The 12,500-nt window shown below is 45.5% G+C and overlaps 1 protein-coding gene across 1 annotated transcript in view; it reads left to right on the top strand.

Annotated features, from left to right (window-relative positions):
- LOC306743589 (IQ motif and SEC7 domain-containing protein 2-like) overlaps window positions 1-12,500 on the top strand; it is a gene marked incomplete at both ends in the record, with an annotated part of 124,002 nt that overhangs the window by 49,779 nt on the left and 61,723 nt on the right. The gene's annotated exons all lie outside the window — the stretch shown is intronic.

Raw genomic sequence — 12,500 nt, forward strand, 5'->3', positions numbered from 1 at the left:
ACTAACTGTGTCACTAGTACAGTGAACTAACTGTGTCACTAATACAGTGAACTAACTGTCACTAATACAGTGAACTAACTGTCACTAGTACAGTGAACTAACTGTCACTAGTACAGTGAACTAACTGTGTCACTAGTACAGTGAACTAACTGTGTCACTAATACAGTGAACTAACTGTCACTAATACAGTGAACTAACTGTCACTAGTACAGTGAACTAACTGTCACTAGTACAGTGAACTAACTGTGTCACTAGTACAGTGAACTAACTGTCACTAGTACAGTGAACTAACTGTGTCACTAGTACAGTGAACTAACTGTGTCACTAGTACAGTGAACTAACTGTCACTAGTACAGTGCACTAACTGTGTCACTAGTGCAGTGAACTAACTGTGTCACTAGTGCAGTGAACTAACTGTGTCACTAATACAGTGAACTAACTGTGTCACTAGTACAGTGAACTAACTGTCACTAGTACAGTGAACTAACTGTCACTAGTGCAGTGAACTAACTGTGTCACTAGTACAGTGAACTAACTGTCACTAGTGCAGTGAACTAACTGTGTCACTAGTGCAGTGAACTAACTGTCACTAGTACAGTGAACTAACTGTCACTAGTACAGTGAACTAACTGTCACTAGTACAGTGAACTAACTGTCACTAGTGCAGTGAACTAACTGTGTCACTAGTGCAGTGAACTAACTGTGTCACTAATACAGTGAACTAACTGTGTCACTAGTACAGTGAACTAACTGTGTCACTAGTACAGTGAACTAACTGTGTCACTAATACAGTGAACTAACTGTGTCACTAGTGCAGTGAACTAACTGTGTCACTAATACAGTGAACTAACTGTGTCACTAGTACAGTGAACTAACTGTGTCACTAGTACAGTGAACTAACTGTGTCACTAGTACAGTGAACTAACTGTCACTAGTGCAGTGAACTAACTGTGTCACTAGTGCAGTGAACTAACTGTCACTAGTACAGTGAACTAACTGTGTCACTAGTACAGTGAACTAACTGTGTCACTAATACAGTGAACTAACTGTCACTAGTACAGTGAACTAACTGTGTCACTAGTACAGTGAACTAACTGTGTCACTAATACAGTGAACTAACTGTCACTAGTACAGTGAACTAACTGTGTCACTAGTGCAGTGAACAACATTTACAACACCTATACACACATCAGTCACACTAGTCAATACAAATAGTCTGAATCGATCCACTAAAACATCAAGACCCGATTCATTCCACCAGAAAGAAAAAGTCAAATGTACACGAGCCAGATAAAACACAGAGCTAATATTAGCTTAGCTACTTGACAGTAAAACTTTTAAAACCTCGTAGCTAAGTTACCAGTAAGAAAGAAAGAAAGAAAGGAAAGAAGAAAGAAAGAAAGAAAGAAAGAAAGAAAGAAAGAAATAAAGAAATAAAGAACAGAATAAAGAAAGAAAGGCCCTGAAACGTTCACTTGAGGAATCTGAAGCGTTTATTAGCGGTTATATATTATTTGACATGAAGTTCACGGGCAGAATCACGGCCTCTGATGAATTAATTTACCCAGAATGCATTGCAAAACTAGTTCTGTTTAAGAGCAGGCAGCCACAGAGCTGTGAGTGTCTCTTTGTAAGCAAACACATCAAAGCAGGATGACCTTCTGTCCTCAGACTCCAACACACACACACACACACACACACACACACACACACACACACACACACACACACACACACACACACACACACAGCTGTCTCTGACCTTGGAAAATAAGCTTCTCCGTCTGTCTTCCTGCTTCGTTTAAGGCCTGTCGTTTTAGAAGGAGGTCATGGAGTGTATGTTTAATATGGTCATATTCAGAGGTGGAATAAAACCAAAGCACATGTTATTCAAGTGCACTTTAGTTGCTCCTCATTATGTTTGTGCTTCTACTTAAAGGTGCAGTGCGACACCTTTACACATGAACGACCTGATGACCTTTGGCCTCATGAAACAAGTCCAGGGTTCATGTTCGAGTCGTGAGTTCCACACGAGGTGACGCTCGCTGTCCGTTCTTGTGAATACATGTTTTGCAGCTTGAATGAACGAAACCTGCTTTAAAGGCATTAGAGTGACAGACGCGAGCGACACATCATGATCCTGTGATTTTGGAGACCCCGCGCCCCCAACTCTGAGATCTTGCAATTGATGCTTTTCAGGCGTGAGGCGGTATTCCTTCCTCTGAACCTTCTGCTGTTTACTCTCACTGCCAGACGGGGGAGACAGAAGCTCCATCTTCTCCCAGTTCATCTTCTCCCAGTTCATCTTCTCCCAGTTCATCATCTTCTCCCAGTTCATCTTCTCCCAGTTCATCTTCTCCCAGTTGATCATCTTCTCCCAGTTCATCTTCTCCCAGTTCATCATCTTCTCCCAGTTCATCTTCTCCCAGTTCACTTTTCTAAAAAATCTGCTCACAAACGTCAGGAAGTAGAGACTTCTTCTGAGTATTTATAATATTAATCCACATTTGTTTTATTTCTCTGCGAGCGTAGTGTGTGTGTGTGTGTGTGTGTGTGTGTGTGGTGGGGGTTGTGTTTGGTGCGTGTGTGAGTGTGTTTGTGTGTGTAGGTGTGTGTGTGTGTGTCGCTGGTTAACTGGTTAACTCTACTGGTTACTTGACATGTTTTAACGCAGCACGTTCACACGGAGAACAATCAGAAAGGACATCTCCAGCCTGCAGGCGTTAGGGCGACAGGTGCATGCTGGGTAAAGTCATGAGATCCCACCTGATTTAGTCTCCAGGTTGCTCGTGTTCGTGTCGGTTTCTTAGTTTTAGTTTCAGTCTCGGGTTCATTAATATATCCAGATGCTCAGGGGTCAGGGGTTACAAAAGCTGAGACCTCTGCTGCACGCTTTGAAAGGGGCGGGTGGGTTTGTCACCAAAGATCGAGGCATGGCCACGAATGAGGTGACGAATATCACTTTTTCCCGGCTTTGACAAACAGGACAAGTGACTCTCTAGTTTACCCAACATTTGGGAGTTCCCTAGAGGCGGACTTGGACCCGGCACAAGGGGCTCACGTAGTCCGTTCCCTTCTGAACTGGGTGGGGGTGACACAGTCACCACAGGGGATTTACCTGGCACAGGGACAGCAGATGGCATGTTGGAGCCATCTCGGGCATCTTCTGATCCAGCGTTCTAATTACATAAACTGTAGCACTTAACTGCCGCTCAACCTCATAAGGCCCATTGAATTTAGCCTGGAGACAGGAGCCAACCACAGGTGGCAAGACCAACACCCGGTCTCCTGCAAGAAAACTACGCCTGAGAGTGTTCCTGTCATATCGTTGTTTCATTTCAGACGGTACGGTAGAAAGTGAGCAGCGAGCAACCTCGCACACCGTGTGCAACCTCTCCCTAAATGAACTCACATAGTCCAAAATGCTGTGCGTGGGGTCCGGCCTGTCTGCAAGCCACCTCTCTTGCAGCAGTCGTAGCGGGCCGCGTACGGTGTGTCCAAAAACCAACTCGGTCGGACTAAACCCAAAAGATTCCTGAGTAGTTTCACGAATGGCGAACAGTAGCAGTTTTTTTTAGCCCTCATCCCAGTCCTTGTTGGACTCCACGCAATATTTACGAAGCATAAATTTGAACGTCTGGTGAAACCTCTCCATTGCGCCCCGACTCTCTGGATGGTATGCACTGGAGACCTGATGCACTCTGCCATAACCTGTGCAAACATCTTAGACATGAAGTTAGACCCTTGATCAGTTTGAATGTGTTTCGGCAATACAACAGTGGAAAAGAATTTAACCAATGCTTTCACTACTGCTTTCACTTTTAAGGAGCGCAACGGCACTGCCTCGGGAAAACATGTAGCAGCGCACATCACAGTAAGCATGTACTGATGCCCAGCCTTGGTTTTTGGTAAGGGGCCTACACAACTATGACTCGAAGGGTTCACCCATTTCCGGGATCGGATGTAAAGGGGCCGGAGGAATAACCTGGTTCGGTTTCCCAGTCAGTTGGCAAACACCACAAGATCGACAGTATTTGGCAACATTGGATTTCAATGTTGCCCTGAATTAGACCGACCACAGAAAGGCCTTTTCTCTCAGATTTGTCCTTTTGCTGTAATACCGGGCAGATTGCAATGAAGTGGCCCGGTTCATGACGATAAAAGCACTCCCGGTTTTCAGTCGGGGTCAAAAAGTTTCTGCGGCGAAAACAAATGTAGCCGACCTCGCTTTATTTACCACAGGTACCGACGGCTCGCGCTGCATAAGAGAGGAAAAACACTTTTGTGAGTCAGGACAAACTCATCCGCCAGGACAGCCGCTCCAGCAAATGTTGTTACTCTCTGATCATTCAAATACAAAACGATGCGCTCCGGCAGCCACTTTTCGAACTCTTCCAAAAGTATCAGCTCACGCAGCTTCGCAAACTCAGTAACTTCACTGTATTGACACCACTTATCAAAAAGCATGCCTTTTCCATGCGCAAACTCTACGTATGTCTGGCTCCCACCCTTTCCACCACTTCTGAACTTTTGCCTATATTCTTCAGGCACTAGTTCATATGGCCGTAGCACCGTAGCCTTAACCACATCATAGTCTAAACTCTGCTCCAGTGTGAGAGTGTTACACACCTCCTGAGCTTTACCCACCAATTTACACTGGAGCAGCAAAGTCCAAACCTCCTTCGGACACTTTAAAGTGGATGCGATGAGTTCAAATGCATTACAGTATGAATCTACTTCAGACTGCCTGAACGGTGGTACCAGTGCTATATGCCACTAGGCTGGCGTTCCAGTTCTAAGGCTCTCACCCTAAGGTGCACAGCTTCCACCTCTAACTCCCAAATCCTCAAATCCAGCTCTCTAATGCGGAGTGTCAGCTGGAGCTCCTCAGTCGACATCACCGGCGTAGCTTGAACATCTACTTTCTTCGGCCCCCTCTGCAGTAAACAACCCCCCTCCCCTCTAGCTTATCATGAGCTGTCTCAGTTCCTCTTTGTTTATGTTCACAGGTATTTATACGTCAAATGAGTTTGCAATGAGCACCAAATCCCCCTTCCTACATTTACTTAGCTGCTGAAGTGTAGAATCAGCTACAAACTTGTCCAAATTGAAGTCCATTTGTCACCGAGGTTTCCAACCAGCACTATACACATGCCCACACTACGTACCAAATGTACAGACGAAGTCGGGACACAGGACGAGAAAGAAAAAGAACGGACGAGCCCCCAATTATGTTACGCCCGGGCCTAGGGGAGCCTGAGCGCAACATACGGACGGGTCTCCCCTTCTCCCCACCTTCCAAATTAGGACTACAGTGTTTATAGTGTACAATTGTTGTTTATTTCGAACTCTGTGTCATTAATTATCTTCAGGGTGAGCCTGGCCCAAAATAACAAACAAAACAATCTGTGCATGTCACCTAACTTCCTTAGCCCACACAAAGGAACAAAAGAAAGTACAGATGTCTTCCCTATCTCCCTAGAAAACAGGAGGAACCGTGTGACCATGTGAAGTGTCCCAGTAGGACTATACGTCCCAAGATTGAATTATTTCCAGGACGCCACCGAGAGACTCAAAGAAGGCGGCATACTCAGCTGCTGTTTAGTGCTTTTGAACGTCAGAGACATCCTGTCATTGACTTGCATCGCTCTCACTCTGGGAAACTCCTGGAAATGAGAGTCTCTCCAGGAGTTTGGTTCCAGTAACAGGATCCTCCCTTCAGCTGAACCAAAGGGTTTGTTTCCTAAACCAGAGACAGGACCGAGGACCTGGACCCTGATCTCTGGTCTTTGGTAGACCTGCTTTCCCTCTAGAAATGAACTTCATGATGAACAAAGCAATGAGAGCAGAGACAGAGAAATGTTCATCATTCATTTGAGTTCAGGTGGAAAGTCAGTTGAGTGATAAAGACTTCCCTCAGTGTGCTGCTTGATAACAGAATCATATTTTAGTGAAATGAAAACAGGAAAGCTGCATTGAAGCTGTTGTTGAGGCTTGTTGCTGACCCTTCATGTTCCAGTCATCAGACTCTGTTGTGAGCTGAAGTACATGAAGAACTGTGACACAGAAAGCTCATTCAAAGGTTTTATTGAAGCAAAAGAAGCATCATCACTATGAAAAAACACACCAATAAAACACCTACATTCAGAATTATGATGTAAAAACTATGAAGGATGTTCTTCATGATCAAAAGTAAAAGCACTCATTATGCAGAACAAACTCTTTAGAGACTATAATATAATAAACAGCATGTTATTGGATCTTTATTACTCATAAACATGTCAGAAGTAGAACCTCAGCCCTTCAGGAAGAACCTGATTGGAACCCTGATTAGAAACTATAGCCGACAGATGAATGTAGTGGAGTAAAAGTCTAAAGGACTATGACATGGAAACAGGGTACTTCACAGCAAAGGGTCTGTACTTGGGTACTTTGGTACTTTCTACCATTGATTGAGAGGAAGAGTAAGAAGAGGAAGAGGAGGATGAAGGAAGCCTCTGACCAGAGTGGATTGAAAGAACATTACAGCTCATCTCTTCTCTCCTTCCCGGTCTTCTTCTCTTCCTTGTGGAAGACTTTTCCATCCGCCTGCTTCTTCCAGCTCAGCTTGATGTCGTCGTTCAGCCCCTGGTCCTTCAGCTTCAGTTTGAGCTGAGAGACAAAAACATTGAGAGAAGAAGTCTTCAGTAAAGCTGTTGTTCCTCTACATCCTGCATCCTGTCTCACACTGTCCTCATGTGGAAGCTCTGCTGGAGAAGAGCTCTGGTTTCCACTAGAGCAGCTTTGTTGTGTTGTGTTGTCTGGACACAAGTCTACCTTCAGTAATGACGTGTCCACGTCTGCACTGCACATAGCACCTTTACATGGTTCTGATAGTCCACTACCTCACATGTATCACCTGCTGGTTCTGTTGTTCATGAGAGGAAGACGTACCTGCTTCAAGAGGCCCTCCATCACCACAGGGTCATTCAGGTCCAGAGAGGAGCTTTTCTGCAGCCTCACCTTCATCACTCGCTTTGCAACAGGAACAACGTCTGAAACACAAACAACCTTCATCAGTCACAACATGTCTGCTGATGATAATCAACATCCTGGAATGTTCAACACTTTGAATGATACAAGAGAAAAGTATGGTCATTTTCCATCATTTCTATCTACTTTTGATGTGTTGGGGTAGGTTGGGCAGCTGATCTGCATATTCAATGTATTTTCTATCCATAACTTTATATTTATAGATTTTATTTTGATCTACTTTTAAGTCCTCATTTAAAGCCTGAGTGAATGATAGCTCACCACTGTAGCAGATGAACGCTGACATGACGTCACACTTCAGGGTCTCCCATTGACCATCGGCACTAAAATCTGCTGACACACAATCATCAGCGATACCAAGAGGCTCCAGAGGTTTCCAGTTCCTAAATGAGGAGTCACTTCCATCAGACCACTTCCATCCATCTCTGAAGAGGCCGATCCAGACTTTGTCTCCTGAGGGTACCAGGTTCTGTACCATCAGGTTCTCCTCCATGTTCCTCACCATGGCCAGGTCTGTGTGGTGTTCTCTGCAGTAGCTCTGGGCATCAGTCCAGCTCATGGTGGTGTTAATGAGGACAAATGTCTCACTGGGCCCTGAAAGTAGAGCAGAGTGAAGTGCTGAGTAGAGGAACCACAACAGACTACATGATGCAGACCAGTTTATTGTGCTGAATGAGTCTCAGCATGAAGGTGGATCAACACGGAGCTGTGTGAATATGAACATGCAGCGTCCATTGAGTCACATTCATAAAGGCATCAGAGATATTTTACCTCAACAGACATGATACAAACCAGCTGAATGAACATTAATCTGCTTTAAATGACATTCATGTAGCTGGAGACTAGTTCAAGTAACCCTGAGGAACTTTAACTGGTCCTGAACCAGTCTCAGTCTAGTCCTGGTCCTCTCTAGACCTCAGTCTAGTCCTGGTCCTCTATAGACCTCAGTCTAGTCCTGGTCCTCTCTAGACCTCAGTCTAGTCCTGGTCCTCTCTAGACCTCAGTCTAGTCCTGGTCCTCTATAGACCTCAGTCTAGTCCTGGTCCTCTATAGACCTCAGTCTAGTCCTGGTCCTCTATAGACCTCAGTCTAGTCCTGGTCCTCTATAGACCTCAGTCTAGTCCTGGTCCTCTATAGACCTCAGTCTAGTCCTGGTCCTCTATAGACCTCAGTCTAGTCCTGGTCCTCTATAGACCTCAGTCTAGTCCTGGTCCTCTATAGACCTCAGTCTAGTCCTGGTCCTCTGTAGACCTCCATCAGTAACCAGACCACCAGAGAGAAGATGGTCTGGTTCTCTAGAGTTCTTCTTATTGCTCCTCATCGGAGACACCCGGTCGGATTCTGGTGAAACCAGATGACATCATGGCGGCTCTGGTGAACCTCCATGATGTCATCTGAGACCAGTCCACCGTGGCTCCCAGAGAGGAGAAGCCCCCCTCCTCCTCCTCCTCTCTGGGACCGACTCCACGCTGCTGGAGACCCAGGACGTGTTGCTGGACGGGAGGGAAGGGGGGCACTGGAGAACCAGGACTGAGAGGCAGACTGTCAGACCCTGCTGCAGTAAAATGAGAGGTTTTCTAAAGGGACCCTGGTGCTGAGAGACACTACCACTTTAGTCCACAGGGGGCGCCAGAACCAACACTACCTCTTTAGTCCACAGGGGGCGCTAGAACCAACACTACCTCTTTAGTCCACAGGGGGCGCCAGAACCAACACTACCTCTTTAGTCCACAGGGGGCGCCAGAACCAACACTACCTATTTAGTCCACAGGGGGCGCCAGAACCAACACTACCTATTTAGTCCACAAGGGGCGCTAGAACCAACACTACCTATTTAGTCCACAGGGGGCGCCAGAACCAACACTACCTCTTTAGTCCACAGGGGGCGCCAGAACCAACACTACCTCTTTAGTCCACAGGGGGTGCCAGAACCAACACTACCTCTTTAGTCCACAGGGGGCGCCAGAACCAACACTACCTATTTAGTCCACAAGGGGCGCCAGAACCAACACTACCTCTTTAGTCCACAGGGGGCGCTAGAACCAACACTACCCATTTAGTCCACAGGGGGCGCCAGAACCAACACAACCTCTTTAGTCCACAGGGGGCGCTAGAACCAACACTACCTATTTAGTCCACAGGGGGCGCCAGAACCAACACTACCTCTTTAGTCCACAGGGTCGCCAGAATAAACACAACATGAAAGTTTGTCATAGTAACTTTAATATTCTCACCTTTGACATCGAAGCAGACTGGCCTGATGGTCAATTCACACCTGTAGTCGCCCCATGACCCACCTGAAGACATAAATGCACAGTGTTCTACTTTGTTGTTGTCCGGTTCTCCAGAAGCCCATCCTCTGAACTCCGTCTCTCCGGGTTTGTAGAAGCTTGTGTTTAACAGTGACCACGTCCAGCTGTTATAGAGTCCTATCCAGGCTCGCTGAAAGCAATATTTCATTGTGATATAAAGAAATAGACTTTCAGATATTTTTACTTCTCATTTACAGTCTTGATTCTGACGATCAGTCTGATTTATTATTTCAAGTCTGTCTTAAAACAATATTCAGGTGCTAATATGATTATTGAAAAGGTTTCATTTCTGTCATCACTCCTGTTGTTTATAATGGATGAACGAGCTGATGGCTAGAAGCTAGCGATGCTAACAGCTAACAATGCTAACAGCGCTAACAGTGCAAGCAATAGTCACATGACTCACTATATATATATATATATATATACATGGACGATGTTTGTTTGATGAGATATTAATGTTGTAAATATCCAGTACAGATCAGCAGTATGTTGCATTAAATCATGTTTTTAATGTAAAATCTTAACCTGTAAAGTAACTCAGTCAAATAAATGTTCCTCTGACATGTAACATAAAGAAGCATTGAACTAAAATACTCCAGTAAAGTACAAGTACACACTGAGGTGCAGTTCATTTGCATACTTTCCACCAATTTGTGGATGTAAAACTTTCAGACCGCCTGTCTCTGACGTAATGAAACTCACAGAGATGGAGGCGGCCATTTTGCTTAAGTCCAGCATTCTCTTCAAGGTCTCCAGGTCCTCCAGGTCTCGCATGGTCACCAGGTCCTTGTAGTTCTCTCTGCAGTGACGCTGTGCTTCAGTCATGGTCTTCAGCTCATAAACAACATGGTAGAGACGTACAGCTGGTGAGGCGACACACAGCCCTGATGACACACACATGCTGACTCATCAAATCTTTATTGATTTCATAGATATGCATTAGGTCAGGGGTCGGCAACCTGCGGCTCTTTAGCCCGTCTGTTGCGGTTCCCTGAGGCTTTGACGAAAAAAAAATGTATTCTTTTTTTTTGCCCCAGTGGAAAATCTTTCAAAGGGAATTCCTCTCATCTTGGCGTTTGAGGTGATATTGGGTCACTGAAAATAAAAATAAATGTTTAAATATTTCTTAAACTAAAATGTGCATCACATCCTGTCACGTCGAACTCACAGGATGATCGATGCCCTGGTCATCCTCTTGCAGAACAACTGCGCCAGCGCCGACCGCACTGGCATCAACTTCCACCTTGAAAGGCAAGGAAAAATCTGGGGCAGTCAGAACAGGAGTGCAACACATAATTCCTTTAAGGCTCTCAAAAGACTGTTTGCACTCACTAGACCATACAAAGGGCTTTGCGGCACTGGTTAAAGCAGTCAACGGAGCTGCTACAGAGGAGAAGTTTTTGCAGAACCGTCGATAATATCCCGCCATCCCAAGGAAACGGCGCAGCTCTCTTCTGGTTTTTGGTTCAGGGAAGGTTGTAATGGCTGTGATTTTGGCATCGGCAGGACGAACCTGTCCTCGACCAACCTGCTGACCAAGATAGAGAACAGTTCCTTTTCCAAACTCACATTTGGCAAGATTGAGTGTTAGGGATGCGGCAGAAAGACGGTTGAAAACCTCTCTCAACGTAGCCATTTGACCAATCCAATCATTGGTATAGACAACAATATCGTCTAAGTACGCTCTACAGTTCGGAACATCTCCTAGTACAGTATTTATTAGCCTTTGAAAAGTAGCAGGAGCGTTACACATACCAAATGGCATAACGGTGTACTGGAGGAAACTGTCAGGGGTTGCAAAGGCTGAAATTTTCGAAGCATGTGGGGTTAAAGGAACTTGCCAATATCCCTTCAACATGTCAAGTTTGCTCACATATGTTGCAGGAACAATCTCATCAATGCAGTCATCCATTAGGGTAACGGATGTGCATCTGGCACAGTTACAGCATTTACCTTGCGGAAGTCAGTACAAAACCTGGGGCGGGAGGGAATGTCATTGAACAGACATGGAAACTCACAAAAAAGTTCCATAACATCATTGCTCTGCTCTACAGGGAGATGAGACAAGTAGTGGGGCAATTGGGACAATACCTCAGTATTACTTAACCTTGCCCCCTGTGGGGTAGCATTACGCATCACCAACCCATCTTCATCACCATCAGCAGGAGAGTTCACCACTGAAATGGTTGCCACAGGTGAGACGGCTGTTAACTCCTGGGCCTCGGCTGACCCTGGGTAAACTTCTCGGTTGTGGTACCTTTTCATCATGTTCACATGGCATACTCTGTTTCTTCGCCTGCGGTCTGGAGTTTGAATCACATAATTTGTTTCACTGAGCTTCTTCTCTACAACATAAGGACCGGAAAACTTAGTAGAGAGTGCAGAACCAGGTACAGGCAAAAGAATCAAAACCCTGTCACCTGGCGTAAACAAATTTGTGACCGATCTCTGGTCATACCTCTTCTTCATCCGCGCCTGGGAAGAGGTCAGGGCCTTCCTAGCTAAAGAACAGGCTAGGTGGAGGCGATCCCTGAGTCTGTTGACGTAGTCGGGAATACTTCTGACCTTCTTCTCCGGTATGACCAGTTGTTCTTTAAGAACCTTCAAAGGACCCCTAACTTCATGTCCAAAAACCAATTCAGCAGGACTGAAACCTAGGGACTCCTGTACAGCCTCGCGGGTAGCGAACATAACTAGTGGCACACTGTCATCCCAATCCCTCTCTGATTCATGACAGTGTTTGCGTAATATTGACTTTATGGTCTGGTGAAACCTTTCCAGTGCACCTTGGCTTTCTGGATGGTAGGGACTAGACGTTAAATGTTTAATGTCTAACGTTCTAAGTGCGTGGGCAAAGGCTTTTGATTTGAAGTTGGTGCCTTGATCCGTTTGAACTACTTTTGGCAGACCAAACAATGTAAAGAATTTGACCAGAGCCTTTGTGATAACTTGAGCAGTTATCCTTCGTAGTGGGATGGCCTCGGGGAACCTAGTGGAAGCACACATAAGCGTTAGTAGAAACTGATTCCCAGTTTTTGTCTTTGGCAATGGCCCAACGCAATCGACAATTATCCTTTCAAACGGCACACACATTACTGGAATAGGGCTCAGGGGAGCAGGAGGAACCACTTGATTCGGTTTCCCAACAACTTG

The sequence above is a fragment of the Taurulus bubalis genome, assembly GCF_910589615.1.
Source record: "Taurulus bubalis genome assembly, chromosome: 11".
NCBI classification, from domain to species: Eukaryota; Metazoa; Chordata; class Actinopteri; order Perciformes; family Cottidae; genus Taurulus; species Taurulus bubalis.